We start from the raw sequence: 14358 nt of genomic DNA, 5'->3' as shown, positions 1-14358 counted from the left end.
GATGTGTAGGAATCATTCTGAATTTATTATTTTATGAAGCCTACTTTTTTTCCCCCAAATTAAACAAAATATTTTCTATTTCTTGGTAATTTAAAATTAACATATAGAGTTATGACACTGGGCATAAACTTTTGACTATATCTATACAAAATGTATTTTTTCTTAAAGATTAAATGATAATTTTGTTGAAATAAGCCCAGAAAAAAATAAAAACATTTGTATTTGGAGTTAGTGAGCCAAATTCTAAAATTAAAATTCCATCTTGATTACTACATATTTTGAAAACCACATGTCATGTATCTGTACTCTGCACTTCAAAGGTAGTTAATGGACTGGAGTATGTGTACAACAGGATGATTGACTGGTCACAGGGTCTGGAAAACTGTGTCATAATAGGAGGGATGCTTGAAGACGCTGGGGATATTTAGGCTGGAGAAAGTTCTACTTGAGGGAATCCTGAAAGTTAAGTATCTGAAGGGCCGATGGCAAAGGATAGATGTTCTCTGTTATTTCAGAAGACAATATTTTGTTTATAGTAATGGATGAATTTGCTTCTTTCAGTTTTCCCTGACAAAGAACTTTCCCGCAAAGGTGCCCAATGTATCTAATGGAATTTTATCAATAACTAGGAAGGAGTCTCTATCAGGGGTCGGCATATGATGGCTTTCTGCCCGGATCTGGCCTACTTCCTGTTTTGTAAATAAAGATTCCTTGGGGCACAGCCCTGCCCATGCTGCTGCTTTTGTGCTGCAGTGTCAGAGATGAGCACTTGCAACAGATCAGATGGGCACAAAACCTTAAGTGTTTACTGTCTTGCCTTTTAAAGAAAAAAAGTTTTCAGAGTCCTGGTGTAGATAACAGTCAAGTCAAGGGTGTTTAGAAAATCTAACTCACTGGGTAGTAAGTTAGGATAGGTGACCTCACAGGCCCTGTCCAACTAGGATTCTGTACTTCTATACAGAGTTGACAATATATATATACTTAAAGTATGTTCATAGTTTGAGCCAAAAGTAGAATAGAATCAATATAGTTGTATTTATCTCTTCCACAGATAGTTAGTATTTGTATGAAATGTGATTTTTTTTTTTTTTTTTTTTTTTGGCTGCGCCTATGGCATGTGGAAGTTCCCAGGCCAGGGACTAAATCTGTGCCATAGCAGCAACCAGATCCACAGCAGTAACCAGATTCACAGCAGTGACAATACCAGATCCTCAACCTGCTGCACAGAGAACTCCTAAAATGTGAATTTTTTTTATTTTTTTGAATTTTTTATGGCCGCATGTGTACCATATGGAAGTTCCCAGGCTAGGAGTCAAATTGGAGTTGCAGCTGCCGGCCTATACCATAACCACAGCTGCACTGGATCCTTAACCCACTGAGCAAGGCCAGGGATTGAACCCGCATCCTTATGGAGACTAGTCAGATTCATTACCCCTGAGCCATGGGAACTCCTGAAATGTGAAATTTTAACAGCATTTTGCTTTAACTATGAGATGCAATTGTTTGAAATTTCCAGGTGTTACAGTGGTGGATTGGAATGAAGCAATGGATTTCTTGAATAACTAGGTAGTGTCAGACTCAAAAATTTTTCAATATTTATAAAAATAACTTTTCTCTGACAGACCATTAGGCTTGCTCGTTTTTCCTTTTTCATCTGAGAATCTCAAAGCACTTGGCTAATATTTTTCCACCTTATTCGTCAAAGTCCTTACACAGATAGATAGGGTTATTAGGAAAGTTCCATTGGATGTTCTATTTGTGTGTGTGTGTGTGTGTGTGTGTGTTTCCCAATAGATGTTCTATTGAAATATAGAAGACTTGGACATTTTTTAGGAGAACAAAACTTCATTAAGGAGGTGTAATTTTGGAAAAAAATTATAGTATAACTTAATTGATATAAATTACTGTAATGGAAAACTAGAAACATGAAAAATATCCACAGTAGAGTCAGAGTTCTAATATCAGGTTTTAGACCTCAAGTACTAAGTCATTTATTTTCTTTTGGAATATAAATCTTTATTAAAATTACTTAAATGCATGGCTTTTGCTTTAAAGTTACATTTTAATATGTGAATTTAGATAATCACATCTGATTAAATGTGTATAATGAAACATTAATTTTTAAAGAATTAATAGACTTTGTTTTTTAGTGAAGTTTTAGATTTATAGGAACATTGAGCAGAAAGTACAAAGAGTTCCCATGGATCTCTCTACCCCACCCACTTCCTCTAATATTAACTTCTTGCATTAATATGACACATTTGCTGCAATTGATGAGCCAATATTGATACACTATTTTTAACTAAAGCTTGTAGTTTACATTGGGTTTCCTTCTTTGTGTTGTATATTCTGTGGGTTTTGATAAATATATATAATTACTTCTATTCGTCATCAGTGTCATACAGAATAATAATTTCATTGCCCCCCCCAAACCTCCTATGCTCCATATATCCATCCCCCCCGCCCCCATCCCTAGCAACTACTAGTGTTTTTGCTGTCGCCATAGTTTTGCCTTTTTTGGAATGTAATAGAGCTGGAATCATACAGTATATAGCCTTTTCAGATAGGCTTCTTTCATTTAGAAATATGTCTTTACAATTCCTCCATGTCTTTTTATGACTTGATAGTTCATTTGTGTGTGTATGTGATTTTGGAATTCATTTCAAAAAAACAGATTTTGGTTAGATGATGATTGTATAGCTTTAATTTAAAAAGTTATAGGAACTTTTACTTTTTTAACATTTCTTTTTTTAAAAAAAGACTTTGCTAATTTTAAAGCAATTTTAGGCTTACAATAAAATTGAGAGGAAGGTGTAGAGATTTCCCTGCTCCATGCGTACATAGCCTCTCACATAATCAACATCACTCACCAGAGTGATATATTTTTTACCAAGGACAAAAACCTACACTGATATATCACAATCACCTAAAGTCCATAGTTTACCTTCGAGTTCACTCTTGGTGTTGTACAGTCTCTGGGTTTGGCTCATTTCTTTTTATTGCTGAATAATAGTCCATTGTATGGATATATTGCAGTTAGTTTATCCATTCACTTGTTGAAGGACATCTTGATTGCTTCCAAGTTTTGGCAGTTATCAGACTACTTCATTAAAAAAAAATTGAGACTGTAAGTAAAATATACTTTTTAGTATTTATTTTATGTGTTTTAATCTACAGTATAAAACAGTGAGCATAATATATTTTTGAAAATTATATCTCAAATTTCCAAAAGCTTGAAAACTATTTCAGTCACCTCTCTATGAAATAAATGTGATATATATATATTTTTTAATTTGCAAAAGGTTTACCTGGTTGTTCGAAAAATTTAAATGATACAGAATTACATGGAGTAAGAGATGTAAGCCCCGCCATCCTCCACATTTTTTCCTATGTGTGTAAAAGCATATGTATGTGTTAAAAATACATATAGTATAATTCTCTTATTGTAAAAAAAAACCCCTCAACTATATATACTCATAAATGAAAAAGGCATACTCATTTATGTCTATCATTTGTAAATAATCATGGTACACATATTGTTATGCAACTTTTAAACATTTTGCTGTACTGTATATTGTCAATGTCTTTTCATGGCAGTAAATGTTCTTTTAAATCACTGCAGAGTATTCCATTATAGGGGTAAATCATAATTTATTTAATCATTCTTCTGTTATTGACCATTCAAGTTTTGCTGTCACGCATCTTGTTACAGGAGTTTTCGAGTACATGTGTATATGTACATCTTTTTCATTTATTCTACACTTATTTGGTACCTATTCTGTGTGCCAGGCACAGTCCAGGTGCTAGGATTCAGCAGTGAGACAAAGATAAAGTTCAGTTTCAGGTGTGAGGATCCCCATGACAAACACCAAATACTGGGTATTTTCAAATAGTGGTAAATGGCGGTGAAGGGAATGGTGGTCTTCTTTAGGTGGGATGGTCAGGGAAGGGCTTTCCAGGGAGGTGACATCTGAGCTGAGAGCTGCATGGTGAAGAAGAGGCTGCCAGTGCATTGAGTCTGGTCAGAGGCAACAGCATGAAGGGTGGGGCGCAGGCAATAACAGTGCGTGTGCGCAGGGAACCCCAAAAACAACCAACTGAAATCGGTGGACTTTATTATGACCAGGTGCTGGCAATTCAAACAATTAAAATACTGCTCCCCGCTGCCCTCCCCCACCACAACCCTGACATTAAATGTGTGCTTTGCCTAATGTTTTTGAAGTGTTAATTCCTGGACATGAGTTAAAGGCTATGTGCATTTTAAATTTAAACTTGGTGATTCATTTTTACTTATAAAATTTATGAAATATTTTTCAAATAAATGCTGAGTAAAATAAGGACTCATGGATGAGGAAGTTTTGTTCTCTAATTTGTAAGTGAACAGTTGTACCGATTTAGGTAATTTAAGCAAATGAAGTTAATTATAAAAACTTAAGAAATGGAAATGAAATAAAATCACTCATGATCCTGGTGCTTAAAAACAAATATGGATAATATTTCAGTGCATGATAGAACCTTCCGTCTCTCTCTTTTGCTGGGATGCTAACATCAAGCTCCTGATTTTGTTTGTTTGTTTTTGGCTTTTTAGGGCTGCACTCGCGGCATATGGAAGTTCCCAGGCTAGGGGTTGAATCCGAACTGTAGCCTCTGGCCTAAGCCACAGCCACAGCAACGTGGGATCCGAGCCATGTCTGCAACCTATACCATAGCTCATGGTAATGCTGGATCCTTAATCCACTCAGCGAGGCCAGGGTTTGAACCCACATTCTCATGGATCCTATTTGGGGTCATTAACCACTGAGCCACGAAGGGAACTCTTCCTTTCCTACTTAAAAATCAAGAAATTGTAGAAGTGAAAATCTCATCAAAGTTCATGTCATGTTTTAACCCCAGTACAGTTCTAATGCAGCAAGCATCTCATCTGGTTGTGTAAAGATGGCATACTGGGTGGGTGGTGGGGTTCAACTGTATAACTGAGCCTCAAAGAGTTATAAATTAGTCCCCTTATTTGAGATAATTTTTCAGAGTTAAAATAGTCTATTATGATCGCTTTTTCTTTCGGCAAGTATTTAGTAGGTATCTTTCCACATCCCTCTGCTTGCTTCTGGGGGTACTAAGATGGTTAGAGGTGTTGTGAAAAGTTCAAAAAGTCTAACTAGGGGAAAAGAGGCAAACAGGTGAATTCTGCACAGGATGGAATGTTCATAGGAGCCTGGGAGTGGGCAGCAGTGTGTGCAGGTACAGGGTGTTCCCTCCTTTCTTGGGAAGCAGGCCAGGTCTTGCATCTCTTTCTGGCCTTTTTTGCCGCTTGCTGTCTTTCATTCCCCTCACTGCACATGCTCTTCCTTTCTTAGGACTTTTGAGGAAGCTCCCCTCTGCGTATTGTATCTCCAGACCTCACTGATTACTCCCTACTTACACTGTTATACCCTCTCACCACATGCTCTGCTTCATCTAGTCACTTCGCACAGCTGCCATGAAGGATTACTTGCTTACTGTGCCCCACCTCTGCTTGAGAAAATGCTTTCAGCTGTAAGCAATGGTGGCTCAAACAAATGGGGGTGGGTTTGTTTTTCTCATATATAAAGGGGCCTGGAGGTCAGCGGATGTATTCGGCTAGCTGCTCGACGTTGCAGTCTGGGTCTGTGGGATTTCTTGTCCTCTCGTGGTTGTAAAAGACTCTTTCAGCTTCCAGCATTATAGCCACACCCACAGCTAGAGGAAGGGATGGCTCTAGGTCTGTCTGGAAAGCAAACTTTCCCAGAAGGCTGCAGCACACTCTCCTGGCTGGGCTGTTGGTCACCTCTAGCTGTGATGAGCTTTTCCAGACACTGGTGAGGAAGGTGAGTATTTGGTGTTCTTTTAGGAGATGTAGGTGTCGTCACTGAGGTTCAGGAACAAAATGTTTACTCTGCTCATAAGTCCTAGAGATGGAAGGCTTGGCAAGCTGTGCAGGGTCACAGGGACAACACCAGGGTAGGTGGAAGGAAGCGAGGGAAAGGTTTAGCCCAGAGCCTTTGTTGGGGTGTCTATGGGGCAGGCAAAGCAGGGCAGGTGAGCAGTTTAGGATTGGCTAGAATGACTGGCTAGCATGGAGGGCTTTTGACTGTGGGATGATCTAGCTGCCTGGCATCTGGCCCAGCGATATTTGAGGGAGAGGACTACTGCCTTCTGAGAGGCATGGGTCCCATGGAGGAGGCAGGCCTCTGAACTGGTTAGGTTGCATGGTCAGGGCTGAGCCCTTTTCTATCTCTAAGATCTGGTAAGCCCCAAAGAGGGGAAGTCTTTCCTGTTAGAAAGGTTTTTTAAGATGTCAAAACCTCAGATTTCCCATCATGGCTCAGCTATAATGAACCCCCATGAGGATGTGGGTTCGACCCCTGGCCCCACTCAGTGGGTTCAGGATCTGGGATTGCGGTGAGCTGTGGAACAGGCCACAGACACGACTTGGATCCTGCATTGCTGTGGCTGTAGTGTAGGCCAGTGGTCTCAGCTCTTATTTGACCCCTAGCCTGGGAACTTCCACATGCTGCAGGTGTGGCCCTAGAAAAAGTCAAAACCTCATAATATATAGAAAAATAAAGAATATGTATGATACAGTGGGGGAGAAGGTGGGGAATGGTGTTGGGTTCACTGATCCACAATGCCTCCCACACATCTCACGACTCCTTAAGGGAAGAGTTTGTTCTCTGGCTTAAATTCCCAGCGTCTAGCACAGTTCCTAGCGTACAGAGTGGACAGTGACGTTTATGTCAGAGAAGGTGTAATAAGGACATCCCAGAAGAAGGGGATATCCAGTACAAAGGCACCGAGCTGGAAGAGCTTTCATTGTGTGGGTAAAAGTGACTGGAGCACGGGCAAATGACAGCGGCTCTTGAAAACTGACACTGGAAAGAAAGTTTGGGGTTGAACTCGGAAAAGCCTGTTGGTTGATCATGTTAGTTGGTCTTGTCTTCTGTCAGCCTTGGGGAGTCACTGGAAAGTTTCAGGCCAGGGAATAGCACAGGATTTGTGGGTTAGGATGTTAACTGTGCTGGTGGTGTGGGCTAAGGGGAACAGTGCTTGGAATCCAGGAGGCCAACTGACAATATCATACTACGGTTTGATAAAGTAGAGGAAACATAATCTGGGGAATTCAGAAAATCCAGTTTTGAGGTCACCGTCTAGAACAGTGATCGTCAATGTATGACCCTGCATTAGTAGCATCATCGTCATTGGCAACTGGTTGGAAATGCAAATACTTGGCCCCCTACAGAATTAGAAGCCCTGGGGGTGAATCCAGCAGGTGTTTAACAAGCATTCCAGGTGACTCTGAAGTACCTAAAGCTCCTAAAGAGACTCTAACTAGAGTAATAGACATGGGGGTGAGGGGTGGAAGAGAGCCTGGTGAGCCTCGGATCGAAAGCTGCCAATCTGCGTATTAGAATCACCTGGGGAGCTTTTGCAACTGTATTGGGTTGGGCCCCATAGTAGAACAAATAAATCAGAATCTGTGGGGGTGGGACTCAGGCATCAGTTGCTTTCTATTGCTCCCAGGTGATTCCAGTGCACAATCAGGGCTGAGAACCACTGATGTCGTTTAACTCTCATAGATGAGAAAACTCAGAGCTGGCAGGTGAGTTGCTCAACGTCATATAGCAAGTTCAGGTAAGAATCCATTTTTTAAGTTGTCTTTCCCATGGTGCTCTAAACACTATCCCAACATTAATAGTTTGCTTTAAGAGAATGGCTTCTAAATCAAATATAATTGCCAAGTTTTTGGAAGAAAAATACCATTATTAAAAACCAATTATTTTTAAAAACTCAGTTCTTCTTTAGTTAAGTGTGAAATAACTGTTACCTTTTTATAAAGATGTCATAAAAGCAGATATTTTCGACATCAACAAGAGCATAAATAAGACATGGGTAAATAGTGCTTTGTTATGTGGATGTGTTTTAAGAAATAACACTTTTTTCAAACTCTAGGTGGAGCTCTTTGGTTTATACCTGCACATATTTATAATTTTGAGAGTTTTAGTTTTTAAAAAGGAGCTGAGATTGTTTTAAAAATTAAAAAAAAAAATTCTCAACATTGCTCTGCTCTCCTTGTCTTCTGGTTTTAGAGCCATATAGATAAAAACTCATATTTTTGTATGACTGCTTGGCCAAAAGAATACAAATCCAGGCCTCAGAGTCATTTTCAGATCCATCTACCTGTATTGTTCTTTCACAGCCCTTAATGGGATATGTTTCCTATGGTTTTTATTTCTGATAAGTCTCAGTGTCGAAATAGGCTTTTTATAAGATGGGTTTTCTTTTCTGAATAATGTCAGTATGTCAGGAAAAACCTTGTGGATAACATAGTTGTTGCTATAGTAATTTGTTCAACTATTTTTATTCTGTTGTGTAGAAGGAATGTTACCTTCCTGTAACATAAGTGAAACATTTTACTGCCGCTTTTTCTCTTCTTTGCTGTCTTGGTATTTGTCCTTCTACTGAGAGTGTACCTGAAGAAAATTCCCAGAATGTATAACATGTTATTTTTAGGTGATGTGAGCCAGTGGTTGTGGTTCCTGGACCAGCATCACTGCCACTAGCATCACCTGGAAGTTGTTTAGAAATGCGGATTCCTTTTTAATTTTTTTTTTTTTTTTTACTGGAGTATAGTTGACTTACAATATTGTATTAGGTTCAGGTGCACAGCAAAGTGAACCAGTTATGCATGTACATATATCTATTCTTTTTTCCCATATAGGTTATTAAACTACTGAGTAGATTTTCCTGTGTTGTAGAGTAGGTCTTTGTTAATTATCTATTTAATATACAGTAATTATTTCCATTCTCTCAATTTATCCCTCCCACTATGGTTTACCCTATGGTAACCATAAAGATTGCTTTTGAAATTTGTGAGTTTGCTCCTGTTTTATAAATAAGTTCTTTTGCATTAAATTAGATTCTGCATATAAGGGATAGCATATGATATTTGTCTGATTTACTTAGTATGATAATCTCTAGGTCCATCCATATTGCTGTAAATGCCATTATTTAATTTTTTATGGCTGAATAATACTTCATTGTATATATGTATCACATCTTTATCCATTCCTCTGTTGATGGACATTAAGATTGCTTCCATGTCTTGGCTATTGTAAATAGTGCTGCAGTGAACATTGGGGTGGACGTATCTTTTCGAGTCATGGATTGCTGAATCATAGGGTGATTCTATATTTAGTTTTTTAAGGAACCCCCATACTGTTCTCCATAGTGGCTGTACCAATTGATAGTCCCACCAACAGTGTAGGAGGGTTCCCTTTTCTCCACATCCTCTCTAGCGTTTATTGTTTGTAAAATTTTGATGATGGCCATTCTGACTGGGGTGAGGTAATACCTCATCATAGTTGATTTGCACCAAATGCAGGTTCTTGGGTATCACCCCAGATCTACTGAACAAGAAACCCCGGGGGTGGGGTCCAGCAAGTGCTGGACCACTGGTGTAGGCTGTTTTGAAAGACAGGAATCCTAATACTTGCACCTATATAAAATAAATAAAAAACTCCTGTGCAGTCAGCTACGGGGTTGTTCAAGGCTTTCTAAATCATCTAGGGATTTTGTTAAAAGGCCGAATTTTTGTTCAGTAAGCTTGATGAGGTCCCCAGTACTCTGCATTTCTAACACAAGTTCCCAAGTGGTAGGGGTTTTGCTTTTCTGTTGAGCACATTTTAAGTTCAGAAGATATTGACCAGCCAAATAGCACATGTTAAGACCACATTCATGTCCACATATGACAGTTATCTATGATTTTTGAGTATATATTTTTGGTTTTGTATACTTTAAGTCACTGAAAGTTTTTCCTTTTCAGTCACAGTGGGTAGAGACCCTTTTCTGGAATATAATGCTTGCTTGTCTAGTTTAAAATGACTCACCCTTATTAAATGCTATCAGAGGGTATTGTTGGCCAGGTGCTGTCTCTGAGACCCTCTGTTATATCAGCTGCAAGCACACGAGAATTGCATTATTTTTTTTTAGCGGAGAAACACACGATTAAGCTAGAGAGAAAAAAACCTGAAGTTTGGTGTTTTCTCAGACAAAATTCAAACAAAAAAGTGTTTGAAATTGTTCATTGAGTGTTCCATATTTGCTGGGTACCTGCCATATGCATTGTGCTAGGCACTGTGGAAGACTAAAAGTCCTTGACCTTGAGATTGTAATCTACCTGAGGACACAAAACCTATGTCTGTCAAAGTTAATTACTAATATAGAGTATTCTGTCAAATGGTAGCAAAGTGTGGTAAAACCTCAGAAGGCCAAAGGATAGCTATTGGCTGAGGAAATTAAAACTGTGGAGTCTGATTTGGGCTTTGGGGTGGGTAGGATTTGGTATTCAGAGAAAAGTGAAGGAACAGAGATCTGTAAAAGCCCTGGCAGGGCCAAGATGAAACTTCCAGAAGTAAATGATATGGAATCAGTTCAGACTCCATAAAGTTTCAACTTTTCTGTCTGAAAGAGATGTTAAAAGTGAGAGCCAGGTTGGTAAGGACTCAACTGCTTATGAGTTTAGATTTAATCCTTTGAGCAGCTCAGAGCCACCGAAGGCTTTGAGGTAGGAGGATGGGTGGTAAGTGACCCAATCATAATGATTATTTAGGAAGAGTCATTAATGGAATGTTCAGGGTTAATGGAAATGGCAAAAACCGGAGGTAGAAATACTTGTTGGAGAGTCATTGCGCTGGGTGGCCTTGGGAACAAGCACAAGAGAACAGTGCAGAAAATAAGTATGAGATTTGGCAAAGAGGCAATATAAAATGAAAATACAGTTGGATTAAAGAGAAGCTAAGGTATTTGGACCAATATAAATGGAAACCATCTTTATTCTTTTGAAGTGCCCCTTGTGACAAACACCCTAACTTTCCCACTAACCATTTTGGAGATACCATATAGACTAATTGGGTTAAATGGTATTGCATTTCTAATGGTTTGAAATTTATGTATTTCACTCCCATCTTGTTGGTTTTTCATCCTCCTTTATAGTCCTCTGCCTTAATTCCTGTAATCATGAATATATTTTGAATATTACCAGTCATTACAAATTCCAAAGCTGAAATTTGGTGGTACTTTGAAAATATCCTGAAATTTTAGATCTAGAAGGAACCTGAGAAGTTATCTAGTATCATACACAAACTCTCTCATGTACTCTTACATTTGAGAGACAATACAAGTTTTCTATAACTTGAGGCAGAAGAAAACTACACTTAGAGGCAATACTGGGTATCACCATGCCCCGTCCATGGTAAGATGGTTCACAGAGCTGTGTCACATCTGATCACCAGTGCCTCGGGCTAGAGAGGAGGCTTGGTACTAGGACAACAATCTAAACCAGTCTTCCAAAGCATCTCCTTGCTACCCTGTCCCATGGGAAAGCTGATACACCTTGGGCTGTTGGATACAGAAGTCTTCTGGCAGGAAATCCGTGTGGCTCTTGATTGAAAATTACTGGCCAATTTGCAGAGTATTCTCTCCTCAAATCATTGGACCCCACATAAGGGTATTGAGTCTGAACCACCTATCTTAACTTGTAGAAAACATGATGTCTTCCTGCACCAAAATGAGCTCGTGTGACCCTCTATTCTGAGATGTTTTCAGCTTTACATTACATTTAGATAGTTATCTGGCAAAGTTAGAGTCTGGTCAGTTGGTCCTGTAGTGCCTCATTGTTGGTGTTCTTACGTGGATGTAGCCTAAATCATCAACATCATGCTGTTTGTAGCCAGCCAAAGAGACCAAGATATATACATTCATGTGGCCATGGTAATGCCTTAGAACATCCAGAGGACTATAAATCTTCAAAACATGAACTGATATCTTGATCATTCATTGCTTATGCCCTGTAGGCAAGCATTCATTCATTCCATGAACATGATAAAGTACCTACTGTATGTCAGGCAAGGTGTTGGGAACTATGGATACGAAGGTGAGTAACATAATCTCTGCCTTCATTAACAAAGCAAACTTGTATCAAGGTTATACAGCCATTTGGCTTTTGTACCACCGTATTCTATACCACTGTCTCTCCTTCCCATTTACCACCCCAGTGCCCATGATAATACTTATCTGACAGAGCTGACAGATGGGTCTCATAGGGAGGGTAGCAGTCACTCTCAGTTAAAAGACCTATTTTGTTTGCTTTGATGCCTCCCACAATTCCCTTTGCTGTAGCTGTTACAAAAGCTAGATGGTAATCTTTAGGTCTCTTCTTCATTATTATTACATCTTTTGACCTGTGATCTTCTGCTTCCAGATCTTACTGAATATAAAACTACATCCAATGCATCATCACTCATTTCTTTACCAGTCCTTGTTGCATTTTTGGATGTTGATCGACCTGTTTAACACATGCATTGTTCCTCTTAGCTCATCCACTGAGAGAGATGATGAATATCTTTTCTATATTATTGTCCAGATCATTATGGCAGAATCAAATGGGACAGGGCTCAATAGCATAAGTTAGAAACTTCCCTCTTCTTTCACATATACAGACATTTGTGAAGATAAAATAATGTAATTGGGGACATTGTATGTTATAAGAATTTTCATATGTATATTATAAAAATTTTCAAATGCATAGAAAAGGAATAGCATAATGAACATCTACATTTAGATTTTACAGTTGTAATTTTTTCATAATTTTTATTTTTTCCCATTATAGCTGATTTACAGTGTTCTGGCAATTTTTGACTGCACAGCAAGGTGACCCTGTCAATTTTCAACTGCACAGCAAGGTGACCCAGTCACATATACATGTATACATTCTTTTTTCTCACATAATCATGCTCCATCACAAGTCGTAATAATATTTTTCCATTATGTCTGTCACACATAGAGACTATTTTTTCCTAGTTTGGATAAACCAGCTGTAAAAACACATTAGAGGTACTGATAGGGGACGTTTGACTCTGGCGTGGGTATTAGTGCTAAATTTGTTAAATGTGATAGTAACATCATGGTTATGTAGGAAAATGCCTATTTTTTTAAAGCTGTGTTCTGAAGTATTTGGATGACATGTCGTGATGTCCACGTAGTACTTGAGATTGTGATGAAAATCCATTGGGAGGAGAGTTGGGTAGGAGAGAATCTAAAGATTCAGAATAATGGACAAATGGTCTTTGTCAGTCTATACTGATGCCATTGTTTTGAGTCTAGACCAGTTTGATAGGGTCTAAATAACAAGCCAACTTTATAAAACCACCACATAATATGCAAAGAAGGAATCCTCCTTCTGTTCCGAGGCCCCAGGCCATCCCAGAGCCTCACTCCATCCCATTTCCCGAGCTCTGGTGTGACTGTAAATTTTAGAGTAAGAATTGTTTCTATATTTTGATGTAAACTTCACAGAACCACTTTGTCAAAATGACTACTTGGCCTCTTGGCTCCTTCAAAACCTTCCTGTCATATCTGGGGTTTTGCCCCAGATAATACCTCCCTGTCAAATCTCCTACATCAGAAAGTCCAGTAAAGGGAAAAAGCAACATGAATGGTGAACTAGGGAGTATAAAAAGTAATTGGATATTACCAAGGGAAGAGTTATTAATACAATTTTAGACATATTACTAGGATAATATTTAGACAGGTATAGGAGAAGTCATTTGTTATATATCTGCTGAGTTATTTAAAAATACATGTGATCATTGAATTAAACTGAGAGAAACTCAACAAAGAGGGAGAGTTCTGCAAATGAATATAAAGTTATCTCTTGGGAAAATGTAAAATGGATAAAACACTACTAATGTAGACGATGATTATTATAGATGATCCATTAACTGTAGTCTGACTGTGTCTATCACTATTTGAAATAAAATTTTAAATATTGCTATTTTCTGGATAGCTAATGATGATAAAGGCAAACTTTGTATTTGCATGCATTCACTTAAATACCATATAAAATGGTCAACTAAGGTGAAACACAGGTAAGATAAGCCAAATCTTTTTTTGGGTACCAGTCTCCATTCTTTGAAACTTGTTGGGATTTGTAAAACTTATTTTGCTCCTGAAGAGTCATTAGGAATATTACAGATTTTTTTTTGATTAAACCATTTTAGATTCTCTTCTTTTAAAGTAGATTATACTAATCCCTAATCCCCCCCAACCCCACCTCACTGCCAAATTGGAAGCTACTTAGCTAAAGTTAACCTTCTCTTGATGGTTATGTCTATAATTTTAGCAATGATTCTTCCAGGGCCAATTAAGGTGTATAGCGCCATTTTTGCCAACACCAAATGGCTACTGTGTTCTTGCTTCTAATGTCCTTGTATGTTAGTCTTCTCTACTTTGTTGGGTGGGTCTGCCTGGTTATCATCTACTTGGCTGACTTTGATACATGCCCAT

At 38.5% G+C, this 14358-nt stretch overlaps 1 protein-coding gene across 5 annotated transcripts in view; it reads left to right on the top strand.

Moving 5' to 3' along the window:
* The window catches only part of ACYP2 (acylphosphatase 2), a 195623-nt gene that overhangs the window by 62850 nt on the left and 118415 nt on the right, over nt 1-14358 (top strand). The window contains exon 4 of one of the 5 annotated variants that reach the window (XR_014839418.1): nt 7537-7615. The exons of 3 other annotated variants lie outside the window; for them this stretch is intronic. The gene's annotated coding sequence lies outside the window, so the exon portion shown is untranslated. Of the gene's footprint in view, nt 1-7536; nt 7648-14358 lie in introns of all 5 variants that reach the window. One more of the 5 variants, XR_014839419.1, reaches the window with a different exon arrangement.

This window comes from Sus scrofa, chromosome 3 (assembly GCF_054392235.1).
Source record: "Sus scrofa isolate SSC_HxYL_T2T_F1_AM1 chromosome 3, Sscrofa_HxYL_maternal_Yorkshire_Landrace_v2.0, whole genome shotgun sequence".
In the NCBI taxonomy this organism is placed as follows: Eukaryota; Metazoa; Chordata; class Mammalia; order Artiodactyla; family Suidae; genus Sus; species Sus scrofa.
This window is presented reverse-complemented; position numbering and strand designations above follow the sequence as displayed.